This window comes from Amborella trichopoda, chromosome 5 (assembly GCF_054954075.1).
Source record: "Amborella trichopoda isolate Santa Cruz 75 chromosome 5, AtrichopodaSantaCruz75HAP2 v2.0, whole genome shotgun sequence".
Lineage (NCBI taxonomy): Eukaryota > Viridiplantae > Streptophyta > Magnoliopsida > Amborellales > Amborellaceae > Amborella > Amborella trichopoda.
In genome coordinates this window covers 39692991-39712250 of record NC_142340.1, presented here as the reverse complement: position 1 = coordinate 39712250, position 19260 = coordinate 39692991, and the positions used below count along the sequence as shown (strand labels likewise).

Here is a 19260-nt window from a genome sequence, read left to right as displayed (position 1 = left end):
ATTCATGTCCTTTTGGTTATGAATTTTATACCTTAAAACTTTTACTTTTGAAATTTTAGTGCAGTCGATCGTTTTCAGCAATATCAGTGAGATCCTCATTTTGTGTAGAGAAAATTGTCATAAACTAATTAGTTTTCTGTCTTTCTATTTTTAAGGGATTTCTGATAATTGTAGCCTTGATTTGATTTTTTTTATTTGAGGGATTTCAGAAAATTTATTAATTTTGAAGTTTGAAAATTTGATGAGTTTTGATACGAAAGCAGAGAGTTTAAAATGCTCTCAGTATTTGAAGTTTGAAAATTTGATGAGTCTAAAATGCTCTCTTTTTTTGATAAAATTTAATTATTATGTTAAATTTGACTTTCAATATTTTCTTTTGATTGATATCATGTTCTCCAATAGAAAAAGTAAATGAAATTGTATTTCAGATTAAGTTCACACTCTTCCTTGTTATTTGTGATTGATTTCTTAGACATTATGTATGTTATAGGGTATCTACGATTAGTGTTGGGAGAAAGTTCATGCAGCTATCTTTTGGTCGCACTGATTATACCTCTGATGACAGCTGTTAGATATATATTTAGACATTGTAGGTTCCATTTTGAGTATTGTTAATAGCTTGCACTAGGAGGAAGTATATCTTTCATCCAGTATGTTCTACTTCATCCTTGTTGTTCCTGGGGGAGGTGTTAGGGCCCATCCTATGTAGGTTACTTTGGTAATATTTGAAAAGGGATGCTGAACTTAGTTTATGTCTTTCATCCAGTATGTTCTAGTTCGTCCTTCTTGTTCCTTGGGGAGGTGTTAGGGCCCCATCCTATGTAGGTTACTTTTGTAATATTTGAAAAGGGATGCTGAGCTTTTTTTTGTGAGAATGCGGGATGCTGAACTTAGTTGGCATGATTCTTGTTAATAATAATGGTTGCCATTGTTGTTGGATGCCTGGAAACCTTTCTTTTCTTTTCAATGCATTTGTAGTCATGGCTTATACCTTATATCATACCCCACCGTTATTTTATTTAATAAAGTGAACCAAACTTATGATCTAAATTATCCATTTTTTTAAACATAATATAGATTGAATGTTTTTAAAAAATCGTCTTAATTGGATGGACGTCAATATCAAATCATCTATGTTGCAATAGAACAGTTGAAAAGGTATTAATCCAAATTCTGGGAGAGAGTTTTCTAATGGGTTACCAAACATAAGCATCTAGGTAGCTAGGAATCCTAGACATGCGAAACAAACATGGGAAAAAACACTATTAGAAAATTCTTGCACAGTTTACGTATGAAAATTGTTTTACATATGCAAACTGTTATGCGTAAACTAAACGAGCCCTAAATGTATGTTTTCCCGCTAAATAAAAATTAAATTGGATCTAATGTGGATGGCGCACGAACAAACCAAGCCCTTTCTCTCTTGTTCGCATCTCTCTCTCCTTCTGCTGCTACCTACACCCTCACTTGCTCATGAATCTCTCTGCAAACCCAACGCCCCCGAAATCTCTCTCTCTCTCATCTGTTGCCCTCTGGTCCTAACCCAAAACTACTTTATCTCTCATCAAGCACAAGCGCCCTTCTTTCTTCCTCTGCTCCTCTCTCCATCTCACCCGAAAACTACTTGCTCTCTATCTCTCTCTCAAACAAAATTTAGGGTTTTTGATATTTGCGTTTCAGAAGAGGGCAACAAAAGTGTAGCAGAGGGCCAACTAGCCAACTAGGTAAGAGTTTATTTTTTCTTGGAACGGCAAAGGCAACAAATTTGTTTCTTTGAGTTTTTTGCTAATTTTTATTTTTTATTTTGAATTTTTTGTATCTGAAATGAAAGGAGGCACCTTCTTTTTGTATGTTTAGTCCGATTCTTCTTTTTATCTGTCATGCTTTGGGTTTTTCACAGTGGTGCTGATTGCTCTAACCACTTCAAGCCTCTACTAATATCCTATTCGCTTGATTTATGGCAAATTGGATGAATTTATAACTTGTACATGTATAATTTGTGAGATAAAAATTGATCATGATGTTACTTATTTCGTATCAGCATCTTAAACAGAGAAATCAGCAGCAAAAGTTTATTTTCAGATTGTTTGTCCATATGATTTTGTTCACGATCCGACTTGAGATGTTTCTTTAATCCTTTGGGAGTTTGTTAATAAATATTTTGAACAATTAGGAATAAGATCTGATGAAGATATTGATTGAACAAAGATCGCATATCCTGCTGTTTTTGTCGCAGCATCAAAGCCATGAAATCTTTGTTAATGAAATTCGATTGGAAAATTCAGATGAGTGTTTGATGATTCCTTTGGCCTAATTATATAGCCTTTCATGATGATATAGTGATATTAAGAACTTGAGATGTATAGGCCATCTGAGTTGCAGTTTTTTTTTGTTGTGAGATCAATAACAATTAAGAACGTAAGAAATAATAGCTTCTCTGCATGTGAGTTGATATTTTATTTTTTATTTTTGGCACCTATGGGATGAAAGAAATATTTGGACAACATTGTATCGTGTACACTAAAATCTACTCATCCAAGTTAAAAAAAGGAAAAGCATTACAATGAAAACAAAACAACTGAAAGAAATTAACCAAAAAGTAAAAAAAATAAAATTACATTAAAATGTTATGATAAAGTGTGAGCAATTTACCCTAATAAATAAGTTTGAGGATAAGTACAGGTAAATCTAATGCTAAGAATTTATTTGAGAAATGTTTCTTCCAAATGATCCAACTGGTGGAAATGTATCTTTGAGGTTTCTTCCATAGGCTATCCAAACAACATAAATCTAATTTATGTGTGAAGCTTTTCCTAAGAGATACATTTCACAGGAAACAGATTTTTCATACAATCTTTTAAGGATCCAAATGAAATAGGTTGGTTCTTGGATTGACCTAGTTCTACTTGAAGAGCAACATACACAATATTTCTCATTATATTGTATTGCATGAAATACAGACCTTTGGACGCTCTCTTTGTCAGAACATAGGACCTTTGGAGCTCTAATAAGATATTCTAATTTGAGGAATTCTGTAAATTTTTATTGATGAATTTTCTTTGAAGCACAAAGTTGCAGTCTTTTTGAAGTCCGAGGTTGTTCTTGTGACTTATGCATGAGTTTCTTTGCTATAGACATTTTGAATTGGGGATACATTTTGGAGATGTTTTGATTTTGGGAATTTGTTTGGAAGCATATTTTTGGAAATGTTTTGATTTGAGAACTTGCTGAATGGAAGGAATTTAGTTTGGAAATAAACAAGGCTGTTTCATTTTGTTTATAGAGATATTAGGTTTTCGAGTTTTGATTTGATATATTCATTGCATTTAATATGAAGGAGGAATTGACATTTCCTGGCTCAAATTTGCCAGTGAAAGTTGCTGAGAAACCCAAAGAGCTAATAAGAAAAAAAAAACGAAAAACGTTGCTGAGAAACCCAAAGAGCTATGCTTTCAAGAAAAAAAAGAAAAAGAAAAACACAGAAACCAAAGAGCTGACCAAGTTAATCTAAAATGGATTTATAACAATTAAATTGCATAAGATAACAATATATCTCTTAGTAAAGGGTGAGGTTTGAAGAGTATATCTCTTAGTAAAGGGTGAGGTTTGAATGAGGCGCATTCCTTATACTATAGAAGTAGGGTGCACCTCTAAAATTTTGTTGCGAGATTTAGATTTGGTGTCAGAAACCTTATGATAACTTGATAATCTATTTTTATCTTAAAAATGGTAATAGATCGATTTGATCTATAAACACTTGAAAATCTTGAAAGTAGACGGTCCAGATAACTTGTTACAAGATGCACTAATTTAAGACTTGAAATTCTTTTTCTTTTTCATATCCATACATCTTGAGGTCAAGATGATCGATGGGGGGATTCTCCAGCATCAAAATACTCTCTTGTAGCTGATTTCTAAGGTGCACTTTACTTCAATAGTGTATAGTTGCATTCTCATATAAACTTTTTCCCTTTGTATATAATGGTCACGAACGACGTGCCATTGACATATCGTTCCCAAGTCTTACATGAGTAGCACATTCCCCATTTGGAGACTAGGCTTTTTCCCCAACCTCTCCCTCTCTTTCTCAAATTGTATTTAGGATGTCTCTAGTCTGAGTAGCAAGGATACCATTTGGCCTCTCTGTTTCTCTCTAAAATCCCCTCCTCTTTGTTGACACTTCAGGAGTTTGACAATCTCCTCACTTTATGAACCAGAGCCAGGACGAGGTAGGTGCTCCTTGCTTTGCTTTCCTCTTCTATCTATTTTGTACATACATACAAACTAAAATGGATCTTTCTCACATGATACCAAACAATATTCATAAGTTCTGACATATTTAGAATTTCTCCCTTTTAACTCCTTTGGTTTTTTAGTATGATAGTTGATGTTTTTATTTTACCGTTTCTTTAACATGTTATTGTTTTTGGTCTAGAAAATCGGCAAGAGAATAGTAGTGCCTGTGAAATTAGGGTTTTTTATTGCTTGCGACTGGGGTTCTTTTATATCTTCATATCAAGAAGTGAAGTAAATTGAATCAATTTTTTTGATGTTGCCAGCAAACTAGGGTTTCTTTTTTCTCACCCCTTTCATCTTGAGAAAAGAACTTAAATTGGAACAAATTTCTCAGTGTTGCCTGCGAAACTTTGGTTTTGTATCTCTGCAAGTTACACTGAGAATGCCTGCAAAACTAGGCTTCCCTAACCCTTCATATAAAGAAAGGACGTATCACTTGAAATATTTTTCTCGACTTTGCCTTATAATTTTCCCTTTTCTGCTTGAAGAACTTCGGCTTTTTTTTTATCTCTAAATCTTTGCAAATTTATAAACGAGTTAACTGACATTGCCTGCAAAACTGGGTTTCTTATATCATACAAATTTTTTATAAACATGTTAACAATATTGCCTGCAAAACAACTTTTGAAATTCATAAACAAGTCAACTCATATTGCTCGCATGTCAATTTTTCGAACGGTGAAATTGATAACGAGTATGTCGAAACCAATATTACATGGATATCGGCACGAGTGTTAGTATCTAGTATGTATTAGAGTGTCTAGAACGTTAAGTAAAAAAGCTAGTACTTGTCCGATACATCCGTACGATAAATACCCTTATTTATAGGCATTAATCACATCAGTTGTGAGTGTCGTTTTGGTAGGTTGTACTGCTTCTAATGCCTATGTACGAGGTTCCAATCCCATGGGTTCCATTTTATGATTTACACAATTTTTTTAAACATATATTAATATTTATAAGCTTTTTCATGTACTTGTGATTTGTAAACGAGTAGTTGGGGGAGTATAGTGGCAGCATGATCAAGGTTCAAGCCGCACGAGCATCTTACTTCTTTTTACATCTTGCATTTATTAATTTTTGTTAAAGTGGTTGACGTCGTTGACCTCTAAAGAAAAGGGAGGTTCTTGCAAATGGAACCTTGGACCTCACAATGTGAGATAAAATTGTTTGCGCTATCACACAGGCATCATGACTTACGCGCTATAAATAGGACGGCACTTAAATAAAATGTTAATACATTCTCAAAATGTGATGACATCAGCAGACACATTCAATTAAGTGTCCTCCCATCCCATTTAAGTGTCGACACACGACACCAAATGGGAGGGGAAGTGTCCAGGTAACACTGTCCCAAACAAGCCCTTAAGTCTGTTAGATGGTGTTATTAGTGTTTGGGTTTTATGAGATAGGATGTTTGTGTAAAATGCTGGCACTTCGATTTCCTTCTTCCTATCAACTTCCCAGCTTGTCCGATGCCGACAAAGGACTGTCATGGTGTGTCATTCCCTGCTTAAGGTTCATAGATTGTTTTTGGCAGATTTTTATCATAGGAGTGAGATCCAACTTCTCGCGTTGTTTTCATTGGATGGCTAAGGGGGTGATAGAAAAATCTAGGATAGCCGAAAATAGTAATAATAATAAAAAACTGTAATACTTGAAATGACTTGATAAACTAGGGTTTCCCTTTTTACCTGATAAGCTATGGTTTCCTTTTCCCTCTTCAGATAAAGAAAAGATGGCTCGAAATGAGGAAAAGGCTCAGTCAATGCTCAATCGATTCCTCACATTCAAGAACGAAGAGAAGAAGAAACCAAAAGAGCGTCGCCCTTACCTAGCCTCCGAGTGTCGAGACCTTGCTGAAGCTGACAAATGGAGGCAGCAGATAATTCGAGAAATCGGTCGCAAAGTCATGGAAATTCAAAACCCTGGATTGGGAGAACATAGATTAAGAGACCTCAATGATGAAATCAACAAATTGATCAGAGAGAAAGGCCATTGGGAACACAGAATCATCGAGCTTGGTGGCCCCAATTATGCAAAAACAGGTGCTAAAATGACTGATTTGGAAGGAAACATTGTTGATGTTCCAAACCCTAGTGGTAGGGGCCCTGGTTATCGTTATTTTGGGGCTGCAAAACATTTGCCTGGTGTTAAAGAGTTGTTTGAGAAGCCACCTGAAACTAAGAAGAGGAGGTCTAGGTATGAAATTTTTAAGAGAATTGACGCTAGTTATTATGGGTATAGAGACGATGAAGATGGGATTCTTGAGAAGCTGGAGAAACCAGCTGAAGAGGAGATGAGGATGAATGCATTGAAAGAATGGGAGAGCATTGAAGAAGTGAAGAGAGAGGCAAGGAGGTTGGTTAAGAGTGGGGAAGTTGTTAATGTGACACCCATTTTGTTTGAAGAGGAGGAGGAGATTGTTGAGGAGGAGAGGAAGGCTAGAGAGAAAGAGAAGAGTAAGGAGCAAACGGAGTTTATTGTTCATGTGCCTCTTCCTGATGAAAAGGAGATTGAGAGGATGGTTTTGAATAAGAAGAAGATGGAGCTTTTGAGCAAGTACACAAGTGAGGGGCTTTTGGAGGAGCAGATTGAAGCAAAGGCCATGCTTAATGTTAAGCAATAAATGCTGCTTTCTTTTGGGAGGTAAGAGATACAAATGCACATTTTGTGAAAATATTTTTTAATTAACTTTACATGTGAAATATTGAGTTACTGATTGTCATTTGTTCGAAGAAACCATTATTTTAATAAGTAATTCGAAGAAAAACAAAATCCATTATAGCGTTTTGGCATCAGATGTTTGTGAAAGTCCATTTCTCATTCATTTTTTACTATGCACAACGTTAGTTTATTTCTTCTCTTATTAGGAAAAGGAAATCATTTTTTTTGGACTCTTGTGTAGGTATCGTGCTTCATTTCTCTTTTGATCACCATACTTCTTCGGCATAAATCCATCTTTTGCTCTAATTTGAGTTATTTTTTCCCCTTTTTGTGACTTGAAAATGAATGGGAAAACAATGTTTGAGCTTTATAACAATATATAGAGCTATGCCATGGAAGTGCTATTTGAGCTTCTTTTCGATGTTCAATTTTAATGTGACATTTTGAATCTGTAGATATGGTTTGGTAAAATGAAGAAACTCCATTTTAGTGAAATGAAGTTCTTTGGCCTTTTGGTCATTTGATGTGAGATCCCAAACTCTTTTTGAATAATTAATGGCATGTGAATACTTGGGTAAAATTGAAACTAAAAACATCTTCAAAAAATTATGTCCTCAAACACATTTAACCACTTAATTATCCACCTATTGACCTCACAAATGAAACTAGATGTGCGCTTATGACATAAAGAAAACTAAGATCCAGTTAAGAATCATCTACAGAAATAATTATACGTCACTTTTTCAAATATAACAGAAAACTAATAACATGAAAAAAGGACCCAAAAAAAAGAAAACTTATACACAGTTAGCGAGCCAATTTTTTTTGAGGGAATGTTAATATGCGGTTTTTCTCTTAGTTAATGTGAACCAACCATATCATAATGGGGAAGTACTTGCGGATTTTAGTCAACTTGCATTCAGAAAAAGAGAGGGCTTTTGCAGATTTCATATACTTCCACTAGGATTCTACAGCACAAAAATCTTCAAGCAGGTAGGCAGGACTTTTCATATACCCATGTCAATTAAGTCAGAGATGGAAGGAAGTTCTAGAAACAAAAGACCTTCAAAATTACCTTTGGAAATCAGTGCTTATGATAAAGGAAAATAGACTATGTTCCTGAAATCTTTGAATAACAGAGTTTTCATCCATTATGAACAACAAAGATCCTAGAGTAGTAAATCTTTCTACTTTCATGTCAAAACATAAAAGTAAGAAGTTAAATGCGTTATCAAGATAAAACATGCAAAACCTGGGAGCAAGGACAGTTTCTCTGACGAAAAATCTGGCTGCCTCATGTTGGCTCCTATATATTTATAGATATCCGTAAATTTTTTGTGGTTCATTATGTTTGACTTGACTAATTTGTGTGCTTTCCTGGGTTGGATTTGAAGCATTTCTTTTATATGTGACACGCCTGATTTTCATGATGCTGCTTTTAGGTGGTTGACAGTATAGCACTGGATTGCCATATCAAAGGGAAAGAAGAATATAATGATGGATTGGATTTATGTTTTGATGCTTAAGATTTCATGAAATGCAGTTATTTTAAAATTTGTGGCTATTATTGCAACCAACAAATATTTTGGTCTGTTTGCAATCTACTTGTATTGATTTTCAATTATGAGTTAATGCAACCTTCAACCTCATTCTCAAAAAAGAAAAAACAAAAAAAAAACGCAACCTTCAACCCCGCATTCAAACTGTCTAATGGGACATTATCCACCCCCTACCTACAATCCTAACTGAACTCTACTACTGAAGTTATTTCAACGTCATTGACACTTACATGAACTTGGAAGGACTTTTGTAGATTCCAAGGGGAACAATAGTTGGTCATTGTGGAAAGTCATTGGGTTTGTTTGGTTAATGGGCTCAATTAGGAAACCTTTTAGAATGAATATCTTCCCTCCAAGACTGAAATAGAATACTCTCGTACTGACAGTGTGATTGTTTCAACCTTGGGGCATTTCAAGAGCTGAATGTGAATGACTTCCTTATTGCAAAGGAACAGGAGGTCATGGATGGAGTGTTGATTATCCAATCTTTTACAGTGGCAGAAATTGGTGTGACAATGTCAAAGCAAGCATAGAAAATTGGTGTAATTGCGGACATGGCACGTGTGATTGAGAGCACTTCTTTTTTTCTAGAATATTGCAAGAATGCTCTTGGTCTTCACTCCTGACTCACAGTCCAATGTTGTTCTTAACTTCTATTGTTAAAATGTAGACAGTTTTGGATCTTCTACAATGAAATACTATGATACATATTTTTGTGTTTCCTTTTTTTTTTGTTTTTTTTCCCCCCTGAAGTAATGAACTTTAAAATAACTAGATGATGGTTTCATTTGTCGATTCATCGTGTCTTTGAAAGGGGAGCACTAGTGTAGAGTGTGTACCACGTCAGTTTTCTTTCTCCATCAGTCTTCTTTTTGTGTCATTACTCTATCAATTAAGTTTGACATTTGTGTTATGTTTTTCCATTGATTGTTTTCGTGCCTTGTATAATATGTACTGAGGATTTTCCCTATTATGGGAAGCATATAGATATAAGTTGTCCTTTCCTTTACCAGTGCATATGGAGAGCCCATTCTGCAGATAGATATAAGTTGTCCTTTCCTTCATCAAATACATATGGAGAGCCCATTCTTAGTCTTGGTCCTAGAAACTAGGATTGTGTGGACTAGTCCATTGTCCCGATCCAGGATCACGGTCCTATGATGCCAAACAAGGATAGCCAATGAACACGGTTCGAAATTTCAGGGAGCTTGCTCAAATATTTAAGATCTCATTTAATAGGGATCTTGATCGAAATCCTTTAGGAAACAAGGTCCATCATGATGAAAAATAACATCCTTTAGGATCATGACCGGAGGTTCCCAGAGTATGGGAACATGGTCTTAATAATGTTAGATTTGATATTGTTGATTGAAATATCTAATATCCCTGGTTTCAGAAGCGGGGTTTCTGTTATGTTAGATACGGTATTCATGAAGTTGGGATCCTCGTTCAAGAGATGTTAAGGAATGCACAAAGACATTGATATGTGTATATAGTGGAGACCGGTGTTTGGAAATTGGTTCCTCTATGGAACCTCATTGTTGTACTCATAATTGTCACTAGGGATAGGTTCCTTCGAAACATCTTTACTAGGATCCTCAAAAGCCTGGTTCATTCTTCTCATGCCAAGGACTATGAGACTGTTCAAAGTCAGATGAATTAGCCATGACAAACGGAAACAGAAAGAAGATGAAGTTGAAAAACAAAAGAACAATTTTCTGGAACGACTCTACAAGTTAAAGCTGAATGTGGCAATGCATCGGTTTTCTTTCTCTCCCCTGTTTTTTGCTTCATGTCTCATCATCTGTCAATGTACAGATGATTTTTGAGTTCTTGTCTAGCCCACGCATGGCTTGATATTAGAACAAGAGAAACCCTCATGCTTAAAAGCTTGGGGTACAGAAAATCACTATTCATTGAGTGACCTCCAAGCTCTGTATTCTTGAAGAACTGGTTGGAATCTCATCGCTTAAGTAGCTTCCACCAAGATGGAGGTGACAATTTTTTGAGCAAAGTTGGCTTGAGAGGAAGAGGGCCTGAGAAATTGTTGTTGTAGGCGTCAAGAACCTTGAGCTCATGCAACTCCAAAAAGTTCACCAGAAAGTCACTAGAGAAACAATTGTTGGAGATGTTTAGATAACAGAGAGAAGTGAGGTCTTCATAAAAAAAAAGAAGAGAGAAGTGAGGTTCCAATTTTGGGTGGGAGTGTTTTTGGTGAGATTACTGTCAGAAAGGTTGAGATTGATGAGTTTGTTGACGAGACCAAGGTCCCTGAGGTGGCGGGCATGGAGAGGGAGGAAGAAAACATTGAGGGAAACTACTCAGGGCATCTTCATTACAAGTGAGGCCACTCCATGAACAAATTGCTTGTACCTCAAGTCTTTAAGCATGAAATTTCTCTGTTTCTAATATCAAACCATGCTTGAGCTTGACAAGCATTTGGGAATTATCTGCACATTGACGGATGATAAAAAATGAAATAAAGAACATGAGAAAAAAAATCGATGCATTGTTGCTTTTGCCAAGCCATGCTAATAGTAGAGAGAGTGTGGCATCGAAACAAGAGGGAAGTGGTGAACAAATATCTGGAAGGGGAAAACGGTGAGGAAGAGTAAGAATATTGAATGCATTTCCTAATGTTCTCTTTTTAAATGGATGCATTTCATAATAAACAATTCATAGTAAAATATGAAGAATTTTAAGTGGGAAACCGAAGTAGAGCAGACAAGTGGGCTTCTGAGTGTAAACTTTTGAAAACTCTCTTGAGTTATCGGACTCAGGAAGGAGTCGGTCCGAGTAGCCTAGGGGAACTCATCTACTTGAATTTTTTTTAAATTGTTTAAAATCTTTAATATATATATATATATATATATATATATATATATATATATATATATATATATATATATATATATCTATCGCAAAGAGATTTTTTTTTATATTTATGATATGAAGATGATAAATATATTATTTAGGATAGATATATATTTTCAATGTACACTGTACACTGTGGATTGCGTTGTGCACGTTGCACAAAACATTTCTAGAGAGTACGTACTTGGTTGGAGATGGGGGACTATAAATTTATCTTTGTATTCATTACTAAAATCTTATATCATTTCATAAATGGCTTGACGTGTCAGAGTCTTGCATTTGTTGGGTTGGTGATAACCAAATCACCATACCTATATTTCCTTCTAAAGATTAAAGGTCGTCATCATCATCATCAGCATCAGCATCATAGCTTTTTCCCAATTGATTGGGTGGGTTAGTTTTATGAATCCTGGTCTGCCATTCTACTCTATTAAACGCCATACCTGCAGTGAGGCCATAAGTTCCCATATCTTTTCGGACTACTTCTAAAGATTAAGGGTATTATTGTAGTTCTAATCTTTTAACCATATTGGTTTTAGGACTACCTCTAGCTCTCTCTCTCTCCCCTCTATGCTCAATCCTCTAAGGTCGCAGCAATTGATCTCTGTGGGTCTTGGTAACTTTTCAAGTCAGACTAGAAGATGCAGCTACAATTCGAAACATCTTGAGCTTCTGTTGCTGAAGCCCTAATCCTTACCTCACTTGGAATTGTTTTGTTGCGGAAAAAGGCTTTGCTAGCAAATTTTGGTGCCGAGATGCTCAAGAGGAATCACCCTTGTATTTTTACTTGTTTTTCTGTTAGTATTTGTAAAGCATTTGAGGGGCATTTTCTTTTCATTTCTTTCCCTCTTTCTCTCTCTCTCTCTCTGTCTTTCTGTTGTATCACGCTTTCCCCACACTTCTCTCCTCTCCCCCTTGTCTTTTTTGATGACTGTATACCGAGCACCCAACTTGTGGGCTGCCATTTTTTGATAGATACAGAGCACCCAACTTGTGGGATGCCATTTTTGGATACTTATATAAATCTTATATATATATAAAAGTTAACATGTCTTAAAAAAAATAATAGGGGCTGTCTTGGGAAGCAAGAAAGTGATCTTTATATGAGAGTCATGGAAGACATAATACTTATGCTTTTGAAGATAACCCCTTTGGGATTCATGGGAAGGGATCTCCAAGAAAGAGATGGGTCTCTAGAAGAGAGAGAAGTCTCCTAAAGAGACGATATTCCCATGGGATTTTGGGTTGGTTTGGTTTCTACTTCTAGTGAGTGATAGTCTCTCGGGTTTCTCTCAAGGTGCTCTTTCCGGTAGCGATATAGCGATGGGAAAGATGTGGGTGATCGACGCTTGGTAGAGAGAGCAGGTTTAGAAGGGAAGTTTGGTGAGGTTTTTACCAACGTTTAGAGAGATGAATTATCTCTTGTAACCAAAATAGGTAATCTTCATTGTGATTGTGGATTTCTACTTAGCAAGATTGTGGACGTAGCTCTATAGGGTCAACCACGTATATCCTGTATCATGGTGTGGTTTTTAGCTGTATTTCTTCTGTTTATGATTGTATTTATCTATATTACATTTGGCCATCTATATACATGATCTTGGGTGGGATCCCAATATTTGGGATTTTTGGTTCCACAAGTGAGGGGTTCTTGAGAACCCTAATATTGGTATTCGAGCATATGGTGTATATGGGCTAGGCTTATATGAAGAAAAAGATGAATAGCAAAGTTTGACAGATATCAGGTTTGAGGTGGAGAAATTTGAAGGCAAAGTGTTTATGAAAATTTTGTAATAGAGGCAAGTGAGAAGAAATTAATTCAATGGAGGTCGACAAGGCAATTATAGTGATTTTGCTATCAAGGAAGATATTGTTGCGTTTGGTGATAGCCAAATCCCCATATCTATATTTTCTTGTAAAGATTAAGGGTGTTATAGTTAGAAAAAGGGGCTTTCTTGAGAAGCAAGAAAGTGATCTCTATTTAAGGAGTCAAGAAAGATATAATACTTATCCCAGTGTTTCAAAAAGCACTGGGCGGTGCCTAGAGGATGCCCAAAACCTGGGCAGCCTAGTAGAAAGAAAAGTTGTATTACCTAAAAGAGGTTTTAATGCAGGGAACTTACGAAATAGGCTTAGTAGAAAGAAAAGTTGGATGCCCAGAAATTAGTTTTTTTAGGTTTTTCTCTCTCTAAAATAGGCTCTAATGGGGTTTAGGCTTCAAATGAACCTAAATCCCACCCTTATCCCTTTTTTAAAAAAAAAAAAAACCCCAAAAATGCCCCTCAACTAGGGGCATTTCCTCCCTTGGGCCGGCGTGAAGCCTTAGATGGCCGCTCAGGGGTGGACGCTCATCTAGGCAGGTTCCCTAGTGCCTAGGCGGCCCAAGGGCAGGCTGTCTATTTGGGCTGCCTCGCTCAACCCTCTGGACCGCTTAGGCGGCCGCCTAGGCACTAAGCAGTCTGCCTTTTAGAACACTGATTTATCCTTTTGAGGGTCACCCCTTTGAGTTTCATGGGAGGGATCTTCAAGAAAGAGATGGGTCTTCAAGAGTGAGAGAAATGACATCCTAGAGAGATGCAATATTCGCATGAGATTTTGGGTTGGTTTAATTTCCACTTCTAGAGAGAGAGTCTCTCGAGTTGCTCTCAAGGTGCTCTTTCCAGTAGCGGTTAGCAGTGGGAAAGTTGTGGGTGATCGACGATGTTGCTTGATTGAGAGAGTGGGTTTAGAAGGGAAGGTCAGTGAGGTTTTTACCAATGTTTCGAGAGAGGTATTTTCTCTTGTAACCCAAAATGGTAATGTTCATTGTGAAAGTGGCTTTCTACTTGCCGAGTTTGTAGACGTAGCCCTACGAGGTGAATTACATATATCGTGTGTCGGTGTGGTTTGATTTTGTTTTTGCCTTATTTCTTCGGATTTATGGTTGTATTCATCTATATTGCATTTGGCCAACTATGTACATGATCTTAGGTGGGATCCTGGTATTTGGGATTTTTGGTTTTGTAAGTGAGGGGCTCCTAAGAACCCTACAATTGGAATCTGAGCACAAGGTGTGTACAGGGCTAAGATTTATCTTAAGAAAACAATAAATAACAAAGTTCAATGGATACCAGTGTTTTAGAATGTGGGATGCGGTCCCGATGTGGTTAGGGGACCGATGCGGTCCATATGTAGGTGCATTAACCCGTTGCAATCAATAAATATAAAAGATTCCTAAAAATTTCAAAAAATATGCTAATGTATAAAAAATATAGGGGGTGATTTATGTGATAATAGGTATTTTATTTATTCACTAACTCCAAGGGTATCAGCTATAGGGGATTCTGTATCCACTATCCCCTGATAGATCATATAAAACTTTGGAAAGTAGAAACTTGAAACTTGAAACCTAAATCTAACTTTATAGAAGACAATAGAACTTAGAAGACATCATATTATCATAATTCGTAAACATTCAAAAACTACAATCACAAAGTTGCAACTGCAAACTTTAAAGTTACTAACTAAAGGTCTATAAAGATTTAAGAGTTTGCAAGTCAAGACAAATCATCGTCTTTTCTCAAGTCCTGAGACTCTAAATCTCAAATCTTAATAAGACAAGTTATTAAGAGAGTCTCCATGCGCATTATCATCATCATTATCATCTGCGCAGCCTCCACATATTCTTCTTTTTCCGCGGTCTCCTCTAAGTTAGCCTCCTACTCCTTGACCTCTGGAACTGATATGCGGCTGGATCCATACTTCTTCATTTGCCGCTGCAGCTAGCTCGATATCAAGCTAAGTAAGATTCTCACCCTCGAACACGCGCTCTGCTCGTGGATCTATGGTTCACTCACTTGTGCACTCACCATTAGGTTCATACAATCGAATTGGGTTGAGATCCATGTGCTTTTTATACCTCTCCCTAAGCCGCTTGTTATATCTCACGTAAACTAAATCATTCAACTTTGTTTTCTCTAACCTATTTCTTTTTGTGGTATGGAGATGTGGTACAGAACAAGGAAACAAGCAAAAGTAACATGTTATTTCTTGTTTCTACATTTTACTCTTCTTATTAAAAAATTGAAATTTGAAATCCCTAAAATAAGGATTAAGGATTTACATGCTGAAATGCACTCCAATTGCGTTCGCAACCAGATGAGCTACATGTGAGACTCAATACTCGAATAGCTAGACATTGTAGATTTGGTGTCTCGCTTTCATATAATTCCCACAATGCAGCTATATAACATGTAATAATTTAGATAAATATTTAATTAGTTATAACAATGGAACTATACAAGTAAAAGACTGTAAAGTAAACAAACTAGAAAGGGCACTTTTTGGCCTTTACTTGGATATGTAATGTCCATGTTTCGAGCAACAATCTCTCTCATAAAGTTTCTCAATGCTAACTTGAACTTGATCAATTCATGGTTGTGGATCTCATCTTGGATATCTTTGTCAAGGACCAACCTCTCAAGCACATCTAAGAACCTACCATTTATTATATGAGCTTACTTAATGGATGGGTGCTTGCAGTGAAGAGATGGATTTAGAAAGTAACCGACTAAATGGAGGTACCTGTGAAGCTAGTTATCCCATCTCCTATTAATATTTTCAAGTATAGTCTTGCATTTCTTTTCATAATCCTTTCAAACATTTTTTACCTCTTCTCTTGCCCTAGTCATTTCCTCATGTATGTAGCCCATGGTGGGCTTCGCTTCACCATAGATCAATCTAAGCACTCTCACTAAAGGGCTAGCCACTTCCAATGTATGATATACCTGATCCCAAAAAGATGAGAATAGTATGTTAAGTCTTTCTCCCATCTTGATGCTTTGACCATTGACGTTTACTCCACTGCTCTGAAGGAAACATGGTCCTCAAAGCATTTCTAAGCTTGCATAGGCTTTGAAGAGAGAGAAATGATGTGGCAAATCCATTGACACCCTCGTTCACAAGTTTACCTCTATGGTAACCTTCTGGGCCTCCAACCATAAGGCCTTCTCGGGCATCGCGGTGAACACCTTGTTACTCATTGGGAATAAATTCTCATCACCAACCCCAAAAGAGGCAAATACCATACAACTGGCTGCCACCTCTTGAGGGTATCGTCAAACTCAATTTTGATGGTTGTTCATGGGAAATCCCGGCCCAGCAGGAGCCGGAGGTGTCTTTAGGGACCATCATTGCAAGGTCCTCTTTACTTATGTTGAGCACCTCAGCCATAAGGATTCCCAATTTGCTGAAGCCATGGCCTTGCTGTTGGGTCTCAAAAACTTTAATCTTTCCTGGGGTTCACAATTGATAGTGGAAGGAGATGCACATAACATTATTTCTTGGGCATCGGGGACTTCAGCACCTCCTTGGTACTTAGCTTCGATCTTTGATGAAATTGCATGCATTTGCAGGGATATGGATGTCTCTTAGAAGCATATTGGAGGACGTCCAATGAGCTCGCCAATCTGCTGAAATTTGAAGGTTTTCAATAAGGGTTTGGTTTACATGAGGTTGCAACCTTAAACAATCAAAGTACGGTGCACTGTCAAATTTTATCATAGGATGTAAATTTTGGGTAAAAAATCATAAGATGTCCTAAGAGATGTTTGTTGTGGTGATATGTTGCGTTGCCAGCTTAACTTGTGTGATGAGTTCAGATATCAACGCTAAGTGGCTGTAGAGATACCAAGTGGAAAGCAATAGTTAAAATTTTCTATTGTAAGAACATATAAGAATAACCTATGTAACTTATATTGAATTAGAATAAATGAAACTTAAAAACTAAAATTTTATAATTTGACTGATAAATTGATATTATACTTATAAAAAGATAAATAATTTATTAAGATTTAAAGTCAACATTCAACTAATATTAATCTGAAGTAAACTACTATTTAGAATAGTGGAACATGTCTTTTTTTGTGGTGGCACTATGTTGTGCGACCCTCTTGACTTGTATTGAATTATTTTTAAAAAGTATTAGTCTTAGGTAAACTATTGCCTAAAGCAGTTAAATGCGTCATTTTTATGATGCCATTATTTGGTACAACCCACAACTTTTTCAAGAAATTAACATAAATGTAGCATTTATTTAAAGTGGACACATTATTTTATTGTAGAATTTAAATGTAGAAGTTAATCTAGGTTTTATATTTAATTAATTTCATAGCAGTGTAATGTGTCATTTTTGCGTTGGCACTATGTTGTGCTAGCCGCTTGACTTGTGTGAAGTTTATTTTAAAGAAGTTAATATGAATGTAGAATTATTTAAAATAAACTTACTATTTCATTATAAATTTTAAAAGGACATGTACATTGTACTCTGACGTAGGGGCTTTATGCTTTAATTGCTCAGAAGATTAGAAGTTTTTTATTGTGGTTTTCGCATACTATATTGCAGGTCTATCTATAATTAATGTTGTATTTTTTAAACCATTTAGATTTATTAATCAACTTTTTTAAGAGTTTATTCTAATTATAAGTAGTAATTTATAAATTATAACTTATAAAAAATAAATTTAAATTTATAAGTTATTAGTTATAATTTACAAATATATATTTATAAACTTATATATTTTTTGTTCTATATTTATAAATTACATATAAATGAGAAGTTTACTATTTTGATGTTATAGATTTATTCAACTACAATATATGAAAAATGATAAATGAATAACCTAATAGGAATATAATTTACAATACAATAATTTCATAATAAAAGTATACATTCTATTGTTTTAAAAGAATTTTATTTTACAATAATTTGGCCGCTCATCAAAGATTGAAGGTGCGTTTGTTCAGTAATTTTAAGTAAAATTCTACTTAGAACAGTGTAATGCGTTATTTTTTTAGTAGCACTATGTTGTGTTACCCATTCAACTTTTATAAAATTTATTTTTAAGAAGTTAAAATAAATGTAGAATTTATTTAAACTTCATAGAATTTTCTCATTACAGCGTTTAAATGGGCATGTGTGTTGTATTGCCTAGAAGTTAAACAATGGAAGTTCTTTATTTTGGTTTTGCTAGATTCCCTTGTAGGTCTTGACTTTAATTAATTTTACATTAGTACAATGTGTCATTTATGTGATGGCACTATGTTGTGTTACCCACTCAGCTTGTGCCAAATTTATTTTAAAAAAGTTATCAAGAATGTAAATTTATTTAAAACTGGTTTAAAAATTATGATTTTAATCTTCTAATTTGATAAATACTTTTTCTCTTAATAGCATTTCATAGTTCTAAAATTTAAGGATCTATCATCCAATGAATATTTTAAAGAAAAGAATTGAAATTTTAGTTGTTTAAAAATTAGACATAGGATTTTTAGTTGAGGGATCACATATATGAGGAAATACATGACCTATTGACATTTTATAATGATATTATTATTATTTAAGTTATATATGAGCTTCTAAAGTCTTATACATCTATATTGGAAAATTTGGGTAGGTATATGCACCTATTTATTTCATTACTAAAGTGCAAAGTAAATAAAAGAAAATGTGTGATCTTTTTGTATACTATTTATAAAAAAATAATTCTATTTATGAATACTTGTAAAGTCTTATACATTGACATTGTAAAGTTGGGTCGTTGTTCAAAAAAGCGGACCGCCCAGTGCCTAGGCGGTCCAGAAGGCCTGGGAGCAACGCCCAGGCCTAGGTGGCCAAACTACTGGGCGGTGGTCCTTGGGCGGCTGCCTAGGCGGCCACCCAGCGCCCAGCCTTGGGGCTGCCCAAGGCCTGCGCCCCGCTCAAAGGTGGAAAAGTATTTTTTTTTTTTTTCTTTTTTTTAAAGATATAAAAGTTTAGAAAGATGAGTTTTAGGTTCATTTGAAACCTGAACACCCCAAGAAACCATTTTAGAGAGAAAGAAACCTC

General features: G+C 35.5%; 1 pseudogene across 18 annotated transcripts in view; it reads left to right on the top strand.

Moving 5' to 3' along the window:
- The window catches only part of LOC18433037 (uncharacterized), a 32615-nt pseudogene that overhangs the window by 7006 nt on the left and 6349 nt on the right, over nt 1-19260 (top strand). For 9 of the 18 annotated variants that reach the window (XR_016056266.1, XR_016056257.1, XR_016056264.1 and 6 more), the window contains exon 2: nt 6024-6945. The product of XR_016056266.1 is annotated as an uncharacterized LOC18433037, transcript variant X12 (transcript). Of the gene's footprint in view, nt 1-3855; nt 3920-4185; nt 4230-6023; nt 6946-8405; nt 9245-19260 lie in introns of those variants that run through there. The other 9 variants (XR_016056269.1, XR_016056267.1, XR_016056271.1 and 6 more) reach the window with 8 other exon arrangements.